This window comes from Carassius gibelio, chromosome A11 (genome assembly GCF_023724105.1).
Source record: "Carassius gibelio isolate Cgi1373 ecotype wild population from Czech Republic chromosome A11, carGib1.2-hapl.c, whole genome shotgun sequence".
In the NCBI taxonomy this organism is placed as follows: domain Eukaryota; kingdom Metazoa; phylum Chordata; class Actinopteri; order Cypriniformes; family Cyprinidae; genus Carassius; species Carassius gibelio.
In genome coordinates this window covers 24,872,592-24,888,012 of record NC_068381.1, presented here as the reverse complement: position 1 = coordinate 24,888,012, position 15,421 = coordinate 24,872,592, and the positions used below count along the sequence as shown (strand labels likewise).

At 46.6% G+C, this 15,421-nt stretch overlaps 12 non-coding genes across 12 annotated transcripts; 2 read left to right on the top strand and 10 right to left on the bottom strand.

Annotated features, from left to right (window-relative positions):
- Window positions 1–1,212: 1,212 nt before the first annotated feature.
- On the bottom strand, window positions 1,213–1,285 carry trnar-acg (transfer RNA arginine (anticodon ACG)). Its single transcript has one exon. It is a non-coding gene; the product is annotated as a tRNA-Arg (tRNA).
- A 575-nt stretch (window positions 1,286–1,860) lies between these two features.
- Window positions 1,861–1,932, bottom strand: trnae-uuc (transfer RNA glutamic acid (anticodon UUC)). The gene has a single exon. It is a non-coding gene; the product is annotated as a tRNA-Glu (tRNA).
- A 1,224-nt stretch (window positions 1,933–3,156) lies between these two features.
- Window positions 3,157–3,229, bottom strand: trnar-acg (transfer RNA arginine (anticodon ACG)). Its single transcript has one exon. It is a non-coding gene; the product is annotated as a tRNA-Arg (tRNA).
- A 194-nt stretch (window positions 3,230–3,423) lies between these two features.
- Window positions 3,424–3,495, top strand: trnae-cuc (transfer RNA glutamic acid (anticodon CUC)). Its single transcript has one exon. It is a non-coding gene; the product is annotated as a tRNA-Glu (tRNA).
- Window positions 3,496–5,165: 1,670 nt separating this feature from the next.
- trnar-acg (transfer RNA arginine (anticodon ACG)) lies at window positions 5,166–5,238 on the bottom strand. Its single transcript has one exon. It is a non-coding gene; the product is annotated as a tRNA-Arg (tRNA).
- A 575-nt stretch (window positions 5,239–5,813) lies between these two features.
- trnae-uuc (transfer RNA glutamic acid (anticodon UUC)) lies at window positions 5,814–5,885 on the bottom strand. The gene has a single exon. It is a non-coding gene; the product is annotated as a tRNA-Glu (tRNA).
- A 1,224-nt stretch (window positions 5,886–7,109) lies between these two features.
- trnar-acg (transfer RNA arginine (anticodon ACG)) lies at window positions 7,110–7,182 on the bottom strand. Its single transcript has one exon. It is a non-coding gene; the product is annotated as a tRNA-Arg (tRNA).
- A 202-nt stretch (window positions 7,183–7,384) lies between these two features.
- Window positions 7,385–7,456, top strand: trnae-cuc (transfer RNA glutamic acid (anticodon CUC)). The gene has a single exon. It is a non-coding gene; the product is annotated as a tRNA-Glu (tRNA).
- A 1,489-nt stretch (window positions 7,457–8,945) lies between these two features.
- Window positions 8,946–9,018, bottom strand: trnar-acg (transfer RNA arginine (anticodon ACG)). The gene has a single exon. It is a non-coding gene; the product is annotated as a tRNA-Arg (tRNA).
- A 1,071-nt stretch (window positions 9,019–10,089) lies between these two features.
- Window positions 10,090–10,162, bottom strand: trnar-acg (transfer RNA arginine (anticodon ACG)). Its single transcript has one exon. It is a non-coding gene; the product is annotated as a tRNA-Arg (tRNA).
- A 2,473-nt stretch (window positions 10,163–12,635) lies between these two features.
- On the bottom strand, window positions 12,636–12,707 carry trnae-uuc (transfer RNA glutamic acid (anticodon UUC)). Its single transcript has one exon. It is a non-coding gene; the product is annotated as a tRNA-Glu (tRNA).
- A 1,224-nt stretch (window positions 12,708–13,931) lies between these two features.
- Window positions 13,932–14,004, bottom strand: trnar-acg (transfer RNA arginine (anticodon ACG)). Its single transcript has one exon. It is a non-coding gene; the product is annotated as a tRNA-Arg (tRNA).
- Window positions 14,005–15,421: the final 1,417 nt, after the last annotated feature.

The window sequence follows — 15,421 nt, the reverse complement described above, 5'->3', positions numbered from 1 at the left end:
ACCATATGGGATTTGGACACTTTAAACTGGCCATGGGCTTCTGGCGCACTTTCCATACATGTGGTCAGTGTGGGCGAAGGACCTTGTAGTGGCCTGTTGCTTTAGTTCTGTGACTGTAACAATGTGATAGTAATTTGGCAAAACAAGAATTATGCAAAAGGACGGTTTTCTGAATTATATAGTGTTGTATGCATTCAGGGAATCTGTTTTTTCACTCAACCCGGGGGTTCAGTGTATTTGGGCAGATTCCTGTGATTGCAGAATTGATTCCTCAAACTGGTAATTAAGCTCTTGTCCAAGTGAAAATACTTGTGTCATCCATTTGAAAACACACACGGCAACCTTTATCTAGAGGAAAAACTGGAGTCAACCCCTGGCTGCGTACAAGAAAACCAGGAATCCTAACTGCTAGACCATATGGGAACTGGCCAGCTTTAACTGGCCACAAGCTTGTGGGCCACTTTCCATAAATGTGGCCAGTGTGGGCGCAGGGTTTTGTAGTGGCCTGTTGCTTTTGGTGTGTGACTGTAACAATGTGATAATAATTTGGCAATACAAGAATCATCCGAAGGGACGGTTTACTGAAATATATAGTGTTGCATGCATTCAAGGGACATGTTTGTTGACTCACACATGGTTCAGTTTTTTGGCCAGAATCCTGTGATTGCTGAATTTATACCTCGAACTGGTAATTAAGGTCTTGTCCAGGTGAAAATACTTGTGTCATGCATCTGAAAACACACATGGCAACCGTTATCTAGAGGAAAAACTGCCTATCGTCGGTCTGTCAAGGTACAAAACTGACATGTTGTGAGGTTAATAATGAAAGTGAGACCAATTTTTAATATGCTGATTATTCGCTCGTTCAGTTTAATGCAGATTACAAATTATTCTCAATGTCCAGGTGGCAATTAGTGATAAGGCTTCAAAATGGCAAGCCTGTGACATCAAAACCACATGGCATTGCACCCTTCAAAGTAGTAAAGCGGTTACAGAGTAGCGATGAAATTGTTCATTCTAGAATCAACTGGCCCACCAGCCTGCATTTTGTGAGACTGCATGTCCGTGTCTCCCCTAGACATCGGAATGGGTGTGCAGAATGTGCCTTTTTTTGGAAAAAATAGAAGAATGCCTAGAGAGTTGCCTTTTCTTTTGGACTTTGGAGAAAAAAAACACAACAACAAAATAAGCTGGAGAAAAACAAGCACAGAGCGAGCCAGCCAGGAGTCGAACCTAGAATCTTCTGATCCGTAGTCAGACGCGTTATCCATTGCGCCACTGGCCCACCAAAAGTAAAGACCCCCGATTGTTACAGACTTGTTGGTTTTCGATGTGACGGTGGCAAGCATTGATGTCTGCTCATTCTCACCTTGTTATCAGGAGAACAGACTACCAGCCCTCCAGCCCTCCAGCCCACCAGCCCAGCAGCCCACGAGCCCTCCAGCCCACGAGCCCTCCAGCCCACCATCCCTCCCTGGTGGTCTAGTGATTAGAATTCGGCGTTCTCACCGCCGCGGCCCGGGTTCGATTCCCGGTCAGGGAAAGCTCTTTTGCCTTCCAATTGTGGACTGCGAATTCAAGCTCTGCTGACAGCTGTGAGAAAGCCAGCTCCAAGCCAAAACATTGGTGGGAACATGAAAAAAACACCTCCTTCGAGCCGGAGTTGAACCAGCGACCTAAGGATGGCCAACACTCCAACCTACAGTCCTCCGCTCTACCAGCTGAGCTATCGAAGGGGCTAAGGGCTAGTCAGAACCTCGACATATCAGGGTTCTGTAGCTCTACTGCTGGCCAAAAAGTCACTTCTGGTGTAGGAAGATTTGCTGGATTTTTGAGGAGGGAAGCAAAAAGGAGCATGCATTCCCATACCGGGAGTTGAACCCGGGCCGCCTGGGTGAAAACCAGGAATCCTAACCGCTAGACCATATGGGATCTGGACACTTTAAACTGGCCATGGGCTTCTGGCGCACTTTCCATACATGTGGTCAGCGTGGGCGCAGGACCTTGTAGTGGCCTGTTGCTTTAGTTCTGTGACTGTAACAATGTGATAATAATTTGGCAAAACAAGAATTATCCAAAAGGACGGTTTTCTGAATTATATAGTGTTGTATGCATTCAGGGAATCTGTTTTTTCACTCAACCCGGGGGTTCAGTGTATTTGGGCAGATTCCTGTGATTGCAGAATTGATTCCTCAAACTGGTAATTAAGCTCTTGTCCAAGTGAAAATACTCGTGTCATCCATTTGAAAACACACACGGCAACCTTTATCTAGAGGAAAAACTGGAGTCAACCCCTGGCTGCGTACGAGAAAACCAGGAATCCTAACTGCTAGACCATATGGGAACTGGCCAGCTTTAACTGGCCACAAGCTTGTGGGCCACTTTCCATAAATGTGGCCAGTGTGGGCGCAGGGTTTTGTAGTGGCCTGTTGCTTTTGGTGTGTGACTGTAACAATGTGATAATAATTTGGCAATACAAGAATCATCCGAAGGGACGGTTTACTGAAATATATAGTGTTGCATGCATTCAAGGGACATGTTTGTTGACTCACACATGGTTCAGTTTTTTGGCCAGAATCCTGTGATTGCTGAATTTATACCTCGAACTGGTAATTAAGGTCTTGTCCAGGTGAAAATACTTGTGTCATGCATCTGAAAACACACATGGCAACCGTTATCTAGAGGAAAAACTGCCTATCGTCGGTCTGTCAAGGTACAAAACTGACATGTTGTGAGGTTAATAATGAAAGTGAGACCAATTTTTAATCCGCAAAATTGCTGATTATTCGCTCGTTCAGTTTAATGCAGATTACAAATTATTCTCAATGTCCAGGTGGCAATTAGTGATAAGGCTTCAAAATGGCAAGCCTGTGACATCAAAACCACATGGCATTGCACCCTTCAAAGTAGTAAAGCGGTTACAGAGTAGCGATGAAATTGTTCTTTCTAGAATCAACTGGCCCACCAGCCTGCATTTTGTGAGACGAATGGCAATACCAAAGCATGTCCGTGTCTCCCCTAGACATCGGAATGGGTGTGCAGAATGTGCCTTTTTTTGGAAAAAATAGAAGAATGCCTAGAGAGTTGCCTTTTCTTTTGGACTTTGGAGAAAAAAAACACAACAACAAAATAAGCCGGAGAAAAACAAGCACAAAGCGAGCCAGCCAGGAGTCGAACCTAGAATCTTCTGATCCGTAGTCAGACGCGTTATCCATTGCGCCACTGGCCCACCATTAGTAAAGACCCCCGATTGTTACAGACTTGTTGGTTTTCGATGTGACGGTGGCAAGCATTGATGTCTGCTCATTCTCACCTTGTTATCAGGAGAACAGACTACCAGCCCTCCAGCCCACCAGCCCACCAGCCCACGAGCCCTCCAGCCCTCCTGCCCACCAGCCCACGAGCCCTCCAGCCCATCGTCCATCCCTGGTGGTCTAGTGGTTAGGATTCGGCGCTCTCACCGCCGCGGCCCGGGTTCGATTCCCGGTCAGGGAAAGCTCTTTTGCCTTCCAATTGTGGACTGCGAATTCAAGCTCTGCTGACAGCTGTGAGAAAGCCAGCTCCAAGCCAAAACATTGGTGGGAACATGAAAAAAAACACCTCCTTCGAGCCGGAGTTGAACCAGCGACCTAAGGATGGCCAACACTCCAACCTACAGTCCTCCGCTCTACCAGCTGAGCTATCGAAGGGGCTAAGGGCTAGTCAGAACCTCGACATATCAGGGTTCTGTAGCTCTACTGCTGGCCAAAAAGTCACTTCTGGTGCAGGAAGATTTGCTGGATCAGAACCTCGACATATCAGGGTTCTGTAGCTCTACTGCTGGCCAAAAAGTCACTTCTGGTGCAGGAAGATTTGCTGGATTTTTGAGGAGGGAAGCAAAAAGGAGCATGCATTCCCATACCGGGAGTTGAACCCGGGCCGCCTGGGAGAAAACCAGGAATCCTAACCGCTAGACCATATGGGATTTGGACACTTTAAACTGGCCATGGGCTTCTGGCGCACTTTCCATACATGTGGTCAGTGTGGGCGAAGGACCTTGTAGTGGCCTGTTGCTTTAGTTCTGTGACTGTAACAATGTGATAGTAATTTGGCAAAACAAGAATTATGCAAAAGGACGGTTTTCTGAATTATATAGTGTTGTATGCATTCAGGGAATCTGTTTTTTCACTCAACCCGGGGGTTCAGTGTATTTGGGCAGATTCCTGTGATTGCAGAATTGATTCCTCAAACTGGTAATTAAGCTCTTGTCCAAGTGAAAATACTTGTGTCATCCATTTGAAAACACACACGGCAACCTTTATCTAGAGGAAAAACTGGAGTCAACCCCTGGCTGCGTACAAGAAAACCAGGAATCCTAACTGCTAGACCATATGGGAACTGGCCAGCTTTAACTGGCCACAAGCTTGTGGGCCACTTTCCATAAATGTGGCCAGTGTGGGCGCAGGGTTTTGTAGTGGCCTGTTGCTTTTGGTGTGTGACTGTAACAATGTGATAATAATTTGGCAATACAAGAATCATCCGAAGGGACGGTTTACTGAAATATATAGTGTTGCATGCATTCAAGGGACATGTTTGTTGACTCACACATGGTTCAGTTTTTTGGCCAGAATCCTGTGATTGCTGAATTTATACCTCGAACTGGTAATTAAGGTCTTGTCCAGGTGAAAATACTTGTGTCATGCATCTGAAAACACACATGGCAACCGTTATCTAGAGGAAAAACTGCCTATCGTCGGTCTGTCAAGGTACAAAACTGACATGTTGTGAGGTTAATAATGAAAGTGAGACCAATTTTTAATATGCTGATTATTCGCTCGTTCAGTTTAATGCAGATTACAAATTATTCTCAATGTCCAGGTGGCAATTAGTGATAAGGCTTCAAAATGGCAAGCCTGTGACATCAAAACCACATGGCATTGCACCCTTCAAAGTAGTAAAGCGGTTACAGAGTAGCGATGAAATTGTTCATTCTAGAATCAACTGGCCCACCAGCCTGCATTTTGTGAGACTGCATGTCCGTGTCTCCCCTAGACATCGGAATGGGTGTGCAGAATGTGCCTTTTTTTGGAAAAAATAGAAGAATGCCTAGAGAGTTGCCTTTTCTTTTGGACTTTGGAGAAAAAAAACACAACAACAAAATAAGCTGGAGAAAAACAAGCACAGAGCGAGCCAGCCAGGAGTCGAACCTAGAATCTTCTGATCCGTAGTCAGACGCGTTATCCATTGCGCCACTGGCCCACCAAAAGTAAAGACCCCCGATTGTTACAGACTTGTTGGTTTTCGATGTGACGGTGGCAAGCATTGATGTCTGCTCATTCTCACCTTGTTATCAGGAGAACAGACTACCAGCCCTCCAGCCCTCCAGCCCACCAGCCCAGCAGCCCACGAGCCCTCCAGCCCACGAGCCCTCCAGCCCACCATCCCTCCCTGGTGGTCTAGTGGTTAGAATTCGGCGTTCTCACCGCCGCGGCCCGGGTTCGATTCCCGGTCAGGGAAAGCTCTTTTGCCTTCCAATTGTGGACTGCGAATTCAAGCTCTGCTGACAGCTGTGAGAAAGCCAGCTCCAAGCCAAAACATTGGTGGGAACATGAAAAAAACACCTCCTTCGAGCCGGAGTTGAACCAGCGACCTAAGGATGGCCAACACTCCAACCTACAGTCCTCCGCTCTACCAGCTGAGCTATCGAAGGGGCTAAGGGCTAGTCAGAACCTCGACATATCAGGGTTCTGTAGCTCTACTGCTGGCCAAAAAGTCACTTCTGGTGTAGGAAGATTTGCTGGATTTTTGAGGAGGGAAGCAAAAAGGAGCATGCATTCCCATACCGGGAGTTGAACCCGGGCCGCCTGGGTGAAAACCAGGAATCCTAACCGCTAGACCATATGGGATCTGGACACTTTAAACTGGCCATGGGCTTCTGGCGCACTTTCCATACATGTGGTCAGCGTGGGCGCAGGACCTTGTAGTGGCCTGTTGCTTTAGTTCTGTGACTGTAACAATGTGATAATAATTTGGCAAAACAAGAATTATCCAAAAGGACGGTTTTCTGAATTATATAGTGTTGTATGCATTCAGGGAATCTGTTTTTTCACTCAACCCGGGGGTTCAGTGTATTTGGGCAGATTCCTGTGATTGCAGAATTGATTCCTCAAACTGGTAATTAAGCTCTTGTCCAAGTGAAAATACTCGTGTCATCCATTTGAAAACACACACGGCAACCTTTATCTAGAGGAAAAACTGGAGTCAACCCCTGGCTGCGTACGAGAAAACCAGGAATCCTAACTGCTAGACCATATGGGAACTGGCCAGCTTTAACTGGCCACAAGCTTGTGGGCCACTTTCCATAAATGTGGCCAGTGTGGGCGCAGGGTTTTGTAGTGGCCTGTTGCTTTTGGTGTGTGACTGTAACAATGTGATAATAATTTGGCAATACAAGAATCATCCGAAGGGACGGTTTACTGAAATATATAGTGTTGCATGCATTCAAGGGACATGTTTGTTGACTCACACATGGTTCAGTTTTTTGGCCAGAATCCTGTGATTGCTGAATTTATACCTCGAACTGGTAATTAAGGTCTTGTCCAGGTGAAAATACTTGTGTCATGCATCTGAAAACACACATGGCAACCGTTATCTAGAGGAAAAACTGCCTATCGTCGGTCTGTCAAGGTACAAAACTGACATGTTGTGAGGTTAATAATGAAAGTGAGACCAATTTTTAATCCGCAAAATTGCTGATTATTCGCTCGTTCAGTTTAATGCAGATTACAAATTATTCTCAATGTCCAGGTGGCAATTAGTGATAAGGCTTCAAAATGGCAAGCCTGTGACATCAAAACCACATGGCATTGCACCCTTCAAAGTAGTAAAGCGGTTACAGAGTAGCGATGAAATTGTTCTTTCTAGAATCAACTGGCCCACCAGCCTGCATTTTGTGAGACGAATTGCAATACCAAAGCATGTCCGTGTCTCCCCTAGACATCGGAATGGGTGTGCAGAATGTGCCTTTTTTTGGAAAAAATAGAAGAATGCCTAGAGAGTTGCCTTTTCTTTTGGACTTTGGAGAAAAAAAACACAACAACAAAATAAGCCGGAGAAAAACAAGCACAGAGCGAGCCAGCCAGGAGTCGAACCTAGAATCTTCTGATCCGTAGTCAGACGCGTTATCCATTGCGCCACTGGCCCACCATTAGTAAAGACCCCCGATTGTTACAGACTTGTTGGTTTTCGATGTGACGGTGGCAAGCATTGATGTCTGCTCATTCTCACCTTGTTATCAGGAGAACAGACTACCAGCCCTCCAGCCCACCAGCCCACCAGCCCACCAGCCCACGAGCCCTCCAGCCCTCCTGCCCACCAGCCCACGAGCCCTCCAGCCCACCGTCCATCCCTGGTGGTCTAGTGGTTAGGATTCGGCGCTCTCACCGCCGCGGCCCGGGTTCGATTCCCGGTCAGGGAAAGCTCTTTTGCCTTCCAATTGTGGACTGCGAATTCAAGCTCTGCTGACAGCTGTTAGAAAGCCAGCTCCAAGCCAAAACATTGGTGGGAACATGAAAAAAAACACCTCCTTCGAGCCGGAGTTGAACCAGCGACCTAAGAATGGCCAACACTCCAACCTACAGTCCTCCGCTCTACCAGCTGAGCTATCGAAGGGGCTAAGGGCTAGTCAGAACCTCGACATATCAGGGTTCTGTAGCTCTACTGCTGGCCAAAAAGTCACTTCTGGTGCAGGAAGATTTGCTGGATCAGAACCTCGACATATCAGGGTTCTGTAGCTCTACTGCTGGCCAAAAAGTCACTTCTGGTGCAGGAAGATTTGCTGGATTTTTGAGGAGGGAAGCAAAAAGGAGCATGCATTCCCATACCGGGAGTTGAACCCGGGCCGCCTGGGAGAAAACCAGGAATCCTAACCGCTAGACCATATGGGATTTGGACACTTTAAACTGGCCATGGGCTTCTGGCGCACTTTCCATACATGTGGTCAGTGTGGGCGAAGGACCTTGTAGTGGCCTGTTGCTTTAGTTCTGTGACTGTAACAATGTGATAGTAATTTGGCAAAACAAGAATTATGCAAAAGGACGGTTTTCTGAATTATATAGTGTTGTATGCATTCAGGGAATCTGTTTTTTCACTCAACCCGGGGGTTCAGTGTATTTGGGCAGATTCCTGTGATTGCAGAATTGATTCCTCAAACTGGTAATTAAGCTCTTGTCCAAGTGAAAATACTTGTGTCATCCATTTGAAAACACACACGGCAACCTTTATCTAGAGGAAAAACTGGAGTCAACCCCTGGCTGCGTACAAGAAAACCAGGAATCCTAACTGCTAGACCATATGGGAACTGGCCAGCTTTAACTGGCCACAAGCTTGTGGGCCACTTTCCATAAATGTGGCCAGTGTGGGCGCAGGGTTTTGTAGTGGCCTGTTGCTTTTGGTGTGTGACTGTAACAATGTGATAATAATTTGGCAATTCAAGAATCATCCGAAGGGACGGTTTCTGTCAAGGTACAAAACTGACATGTTGTGAGGTTAATAATGAAAGTGAGACCAATTTTTAATCCGCAAAATTGCTGATTATTCGCTCGTTCAGTTTAATGCAGATTACAAATTATTCTCAATGTCCAGGTGGCAATTAGTGATAAGGCTTCAAAATGGCAAGCCTGTGACATCAAAACCACATGGCATTGCACCCTTCAAAGTAGTAAAGCGGTTACAGAGTAGCGATGAAATTGTTCTTTCTAGAATCAACTGGCCCACCAGCCTGCATTTTGTGAGACGAATGGCAATACCAAAGCATGTCCGTGTCTCCCCTAGACATCGGAATGGGTGTGCAGAATGTGCCTTTTTTTGAAAAAAATAGAAGAATGCCTAGAGAGTTGCCTTTTCTTTTGGACTTTGGAGAAAAAAAACACAACAACAAAATAAGCCGGAGAAAAACAAGCACAGAGCGAGCCAGCCAGGAGTCGAACCTAGAATCTTCTGATCCGTAGTCAGACGCGTTATCCATTGCGCCACTGGCCCACCATTAGTAAAGACCCCCGATTGTTACAGACTTGTTGGTTTTCGATGTGACGGTGGCAAGCATTGATGTCTGCTCATTCTCACCTTGTTATCAGGAGAACAGACTACCAGCCCTCCAGCCCACCAGCCCTCCAGCCCACCAGCCCTCCAGCCCAAAAGCCCACCAGCCCTCCAGCCCACCAGCCCACCAGCCCACCAGCCCACCAGCCCACCAGCCCACCAGCCCTCCAGCCCTCCAGCCCTCCTGCCCACCAGCCCACGAGCCCTCCAGCCCATATGGGAACTGGCCAGCTTTAACTGGCCACAAGCTTGTGGGCCACTTTCCATAAATGTGGCCAGTGTGGGCGCAGGGTTTTGTAGTGGCCTGTTGCTTTTGGTGTGTGACTGTAACAATGTGATAATAATTTGGCAATACAAGAATCATCCGAAGGGACGGTTTACTGAAATATATAGTGTTGCATGCATTCAAGGGACATGTTTGTTGACTCACACATGGTTCAGTTTTTTGGCCAGAATCCTGTGATTGCTGAATTTATACCTCGAACTGGTAATTAAGGTCTTGTCCAGGTGAAAATACTTGTGTCATGCATCTGAAAACACACATGGCAACCGTTATCTAGAGGAAAAACTGCCTATCGTCGGTCTGTCAAGGTACAAAACTGACATGTTGTGAGGTTAATAATGAAAGTGAGACCAATTTTTAATATGCTGATTATTCGCTCGTTCAGTTTAATGCAGATTACAAATTATTCTCAATGTCCAGGTGGCAATTAGTGATAAGGCTTCAAAATGGCAAGCCTGTGACATCAAAACCACATGGCATTGCACCCTTCAAAGTAGTAAAGCGGTTACAGAGTAGCGATGAAATTGTTCATTCTAGAATCAACTGGCCCACCAGCCTGCATTTTGTGAGACTGCATGTCCGTGTCTCCCCTAGACATCGGAATGGGTGTGCAGAATGTGCCTTTTTTTGGAAAAAATAGAAGAATGCCTAGAGAGTTGCCTTTTCTTTTGGACTTTGGAGAAAAAAAACACAACAACAAAATAAGCCGGAGAAAAACAAGCACAGAGCGAGCCAGCCAGGAGTCGAACCTAGAATCTTCTGATCCGTAGTCAGACGCGTTATCCATTGCGCCACTGGCCCACCAAAAGTAAAGACCCCCGATTGTTACAGACTTGTTGGTTTTCGATGTGACGGTGGCAAGCATTGATGTCTGCTCATTCTCACCTTGTTATCAGGAGAACAGACTACCAGCCCTCCAGCCCACCAGCCCAGCAGCCCACGAGCCCTCCAGCCCACCATCCCTCCCTGGTGGTCTAGTGGTTAGAATTCGGCGTTCTCACCGCCGTGGCCCGGGTTCGATTCCCGGTCAGGGAAAGCTCTTTTGCCTTCCAATTGTGGACTGCAAATTCAAGCTCTGCTGACAGCTGTGAGAAAGCCAGCTCCAAGCCAAAACATTGGTGGGAACATGAAAAAAACACCTCCTTCGAGCCGGAGTTGAACCAGCGACCTAAGGATGGCCAACACTCCAACCTACAGTCCTCCGCTCTACCAGCTGAGCTATCGAAGGGGCTAAGGGCTGGTCAGAACCTCGACATATCAGGGTTCTGTAGCTCTACTGCTGGCCAAAAAGTCACTTCTGGTGCAGGAAGATTTGCTGGATTTTTGAGGAGGGAAGCAAAAAGGAGCATGCATTTCCATACCGGGAGTTGAACCCGGGCCGCCTGGGTGAAAACCAGGAATCCTAACCGCTAGACCATATGGGATCTGGACACTTTAAACTGGCCATGGGCTTCTGGCGCACTTTCCATACATGTGGTCAGCGTGGGCGCAGGACCTTGTAGTGGCCTGTTGCTTTAGTTCTGTGACTGTAACAATGTGATAATAATTTGGCAAAACAAGAATTATCCAAAAGGACGGTTTTCTGAATTATATAGTGTTGTATGCATTCAGGGAATCTGTTTTTTCACTCAACCCGGGGGTTCAGTGTATTTGGGCAGATTCCTGTGATTGCAGAATTGATTCCTCAAACTGGTAATTAAGCTCTTGTCCAAGTGAAAATACTTGTGTCATCCATTTGAAAACACACACGGCAACCTTTATCTAGAGGAAAAACTGGAGTCAACCCCTGGCTGCGTACGAGAAAACCAGGAATCCTAACTGCTAGACCATATGGGAACTGGCCAGCTTTAACTGGCCACAAGCTTGTGGGCCACTTTCCATAAATGTGGCCAGTGTGGGCGCAGGGTTTTGTAGTGGCCTGTTGCTTTTGGTGTGTGACTGTAACAATGTGATAATAATTTGGCAATACAAGAATCATCCGAAGGGACGGTTTACTGAAATATATAGTGTTGCATGCATTCAAGGGACATGTTTGTTGACTCACACATGGTTCAGTTTTTTGGCCAGAATCCTGTGATTGCTGAATTTATACCTCGAACTGGTAATTAAGGTCTTGTCCAGGTGAAAATACTTGTGTCATGCATCTGAAAACACACATGGCAACCGTTATCTAGAGGAAAAACTGCCTATCGTCGGTCTGTCAAGGTACAAAACTGACATGTTGTGAGGTTAATAATGAAAGTGAGACCAATTTTTAATATGCTGATTATTCGCTCGTTCAGTTTAATGCAGATTACAAATTATTCTCAATGTCCAGGTGGCAATTAGTGATAAGGCTTCAAAATGGCAAGCCTGTGACATCAAAACCACATGGCATTGCACCCTTCAAAGTAGTAAAGCGGTTACAGAGTAGCGATGAAATTGTTCATTCTAGAATCAACTGGCCCACCAGCCTGCATTTTGTGAGACTGCATGTCCGTGTCTCCCCTAGACATCGGAATGGGTGTGCAGAATGTGCCTTTTTTTGGAAAAAATAGAAGAATGCCTAGAGAGTTGCCTTTTCTTTTGGACTTTGGAGAAAAAAAACACAACAACAAAATAAGCTGGAGAAAAACAAGCACAGAGCGAGCCAGCCAGGAGTCGAACCTAGAATCTTCTGATCCGTAGTCAGACGCATTATCCATTGCGCCACTGGCCCACCAAAAGTAAAGACCCCCGATTGTTACAGACTTGTTGGTTTTCGATGTGACGGTGGCAAGCATTGATGTCTGCTCATTCTCACCTTGTTATCAGGAGAACAGACTACCAGCCCTCCAGCCCTCCAGCCCACCAGCCCAGCAGCCCACGAGCCCTCCAGCCCACGAGCCCTCCAGCCCACCATCCCTCCCTGGTGGTCTAGTGGTTAGAATTCGGCGTTCTCACCGCCGCGGCCCGGGTTCGATTCCCGGTCAGGGAAAGCTCTTTTGCCTTCCAATTGTGGACTGCGAATTCAAGCTCTGCTGACAGCTGTGAGAAAGCCAGCTCCAAGCCAAAACATTGGTGGGAACATGAAAAAAAACACCTCCTTCGAGCCGGAGTTGAACCAGCGACCTAAGAATGGCCAACACTCCAACCTACAGTCCTCCGCTCTACCAGCTGAGCTATCGAAGGGGCTAAGGGCTAGTCAGAACCTCGACATATCAGGGTTCTGTAGCTCTACTGCTGGCCAAAAAGTCACTTCTGGTGTAGGAAGATTTGCTGGATTTTTGAGGAGGGAAGCAAAAAGGAGCATGCATTCCCATACCGGGAGTTGAACCCGGGCCGCCTGGGTGAAAACCAGGAATCCTAACCGCTAGACCATATGGGATCTGGACACTTTAAACTGGCCATGGGCTTCTGGCGCACTTTCCATACATGTGGTCAGCGTGGGCGCAGGACCTTGTAGTGGCCTGTTGCTTTAGTTCTGTGACTGTAACAATGTGATAATAATTTGGCAAAACAAGAATTATCCAAAAGGACGGTTTTCTGAATTATATAGTGTTGTATGCATTCAGGGAATCTGTTTTTTCACTCAACCCGGGGGTTCAGTGTATTTGGGCAGATTCCTGTGATTGCAGAATTGATTCCTCAAACTGGTAATTAAGCTCTTGTCCAAGTGAAAATACTCGTGTCATCCATTTGAAAACACACACGGCAACCTTTATCTAGAGGAAAAACTGGAGTCAACCCCTGGCTGCGTACGAGAAAACCAGGAATCCTAACTGCTAGACCATATGGGAACTGGCCAGCTTTAACTGGCCACAAGCTTGTGGGCCACTTTCCATAAATGTGGCCAGTGTGGGCGCAGGGTTTTGTAGTGGCCTGTTGCTTTTGGTGTGTGACTGTAACAATGTGATAATAATTTGGCAATACAAGAATCATCCGAAGGGACGGTTTACTGAAATATATAGTGTTGCATGCATTCAAGGGACATGTTTGTTGACTCACACATGGTTCAGTTTTTTGGCCAGAATCCTGTGATTGCTGAATTTATACCTCGAACTGGTAATTAAGGTCTTGTCCAGGTGAAAATACTTGTGTCATGCATCTGAAAACACACATGGCAACCGTTATCTAGAGGAAAAACTGCCTATCGTCGGTCTGTCAAGGTACAAAACTGACATGTTGTGAGGTTAATAATGAAAGTGAGACCAATTTTTAATCCGCAAAATTGCTGATTATTCGCTCGTTCAGTTTAATGCAGATTACAAATTATTCTCAATGTCCAGGTGGCAATTAGTGATAAGGCTTCAAAATGGCAAGCCTGTGACATCAAAACCACATGGCATTGCACCCTTCAAAGTAGTAAAGCGGTTACAGAGTAGCGATGAAATTGTTCTTTCTAGAATCAACTGGCCCACCAGCCTGCATTTTGTGAGACGAATGGCAATACCAAAGCATGTCCGTGTCTCCCCTAGACATCGGAATGGGTGTGCAGAATGTGCCTTTTTTTGGAAAAAATAGAAGAATGCCTAGAGAGTTGCCTTTTCTTTTGGACTTTGGAGAAAAAAAACACAACAACAAAATAAGCCGGAGAAAAACAAGCACAGGGCGAGCCAGCCAGGAGTCGAACCTAGAATCTTCTGATCCGTAGTCAGACGCGTTATCCATTGCGCCACTGGCCCACCATTAGTAAAGACCCCCGATTGTTACAGACTTGTTGGTTTTCGATGTGACGGTGGCAAGCATTGATGTCTGCTCATTCTCACCTTGTTATCAGGAGAACAGACTACCAGCCCTCCAGCCCACCAGCCCACCAGCCCTCCAGCCCTCCTGCCCACCAGCCCACGAGCCCTCCAGCCCACCGTCCATCCCTGGTGGTCTAGTGGTTAGGATTCGGCGCTCTCACCGCCGCGGCCCGGTTTCGATTCCCGGTCAGGGAAAGCTCTTTTGCCTTCCAATTGTGGACTGCGAATTCAAGCTCTGCTGACAGCTGTGAGAAAGCCAGCTCCAAGCCAAAACATTGGTGGGAACATGAAAAAAAACACCTCCTTCGAGCCGGAGTTGAACCAGCGACCTAAGAATGGCCAACACTCCAACCTACAGTCCTCCGCTCTACCAGCTGAGCTATCGAAGGGGCTAAGGGCTAGTCAGAACCTCGACATATCAGGGTTCTGTAGCTCTACTGCTGGCCAAAAAGTCACTTCTGGTGCAGGAAGATTTGCTGGATCAGAACCTCGACATATCAGGGTTCTGTAGCTCTACTGCTGGCCAAAAAGTCACTTCTGGTGCAGGAAGATTTGCTGGATTTTTGAGGAGGGAAGCAAAAAGGAGCATGCATTCCCATACCGGGAGTTGAACCCGGGCCGCCTGGGAGAAAACCAGGAATCCTAACCGCTAGACCATATGGGATTTGGACACTTTAAACTGGCCATGGGCTTCTGGCGCACTTTCCATACATGTGGTCAGTGTGGGCGAAGGACCTTGTAGTGGCCTGTTGCTTTAGTTCTGTGACTGTAACAATGTGATAGTAATTTGGCAAAACAAGAATTATGCAAAAGGACGGTTTTCTGAATTATATAGTGTTGTATGCATTCAGGGAATCTGTTTTTTCACTCAACCCGGGGGTTCAGTGTATTTGGGCAGATTCCTGTGATTGCAGAATTGATTCCTCAAACTGGTAATTAAGCTCTTGTCCAAGTGAAAATACTTGTGTCATCCATTTGAAAACACACACGGCAACCTTTATCTAGAGGAAAAACTGGAGTCAACCCCTGGCTGCGTACAAGAAAACCAGGAATCCTAACTGCTAGACCATATGGGAACTGGCCAGCTTTAACTGGCCACAAGCTTGTGGGCCACTTTCCATAAATGTGGCCAGTGTGGGCGCAGGGTTTTGTAGTGGCCTGTTGCTTTTGGTGTGTGACTGTAACAATGTGATAATAATTTGGCAATACAAGAATCATCCGAAGGGACGGTTTACTGAAATATATAGTGTTGCATGCATTCAAGGGACATGTTTGTTGACTCACACAAGGTTCAGTTTTTTGGCCAGAATCCTGTGATTGCTGAATTTATACCTCGAACTGGTAATTAAGGTCT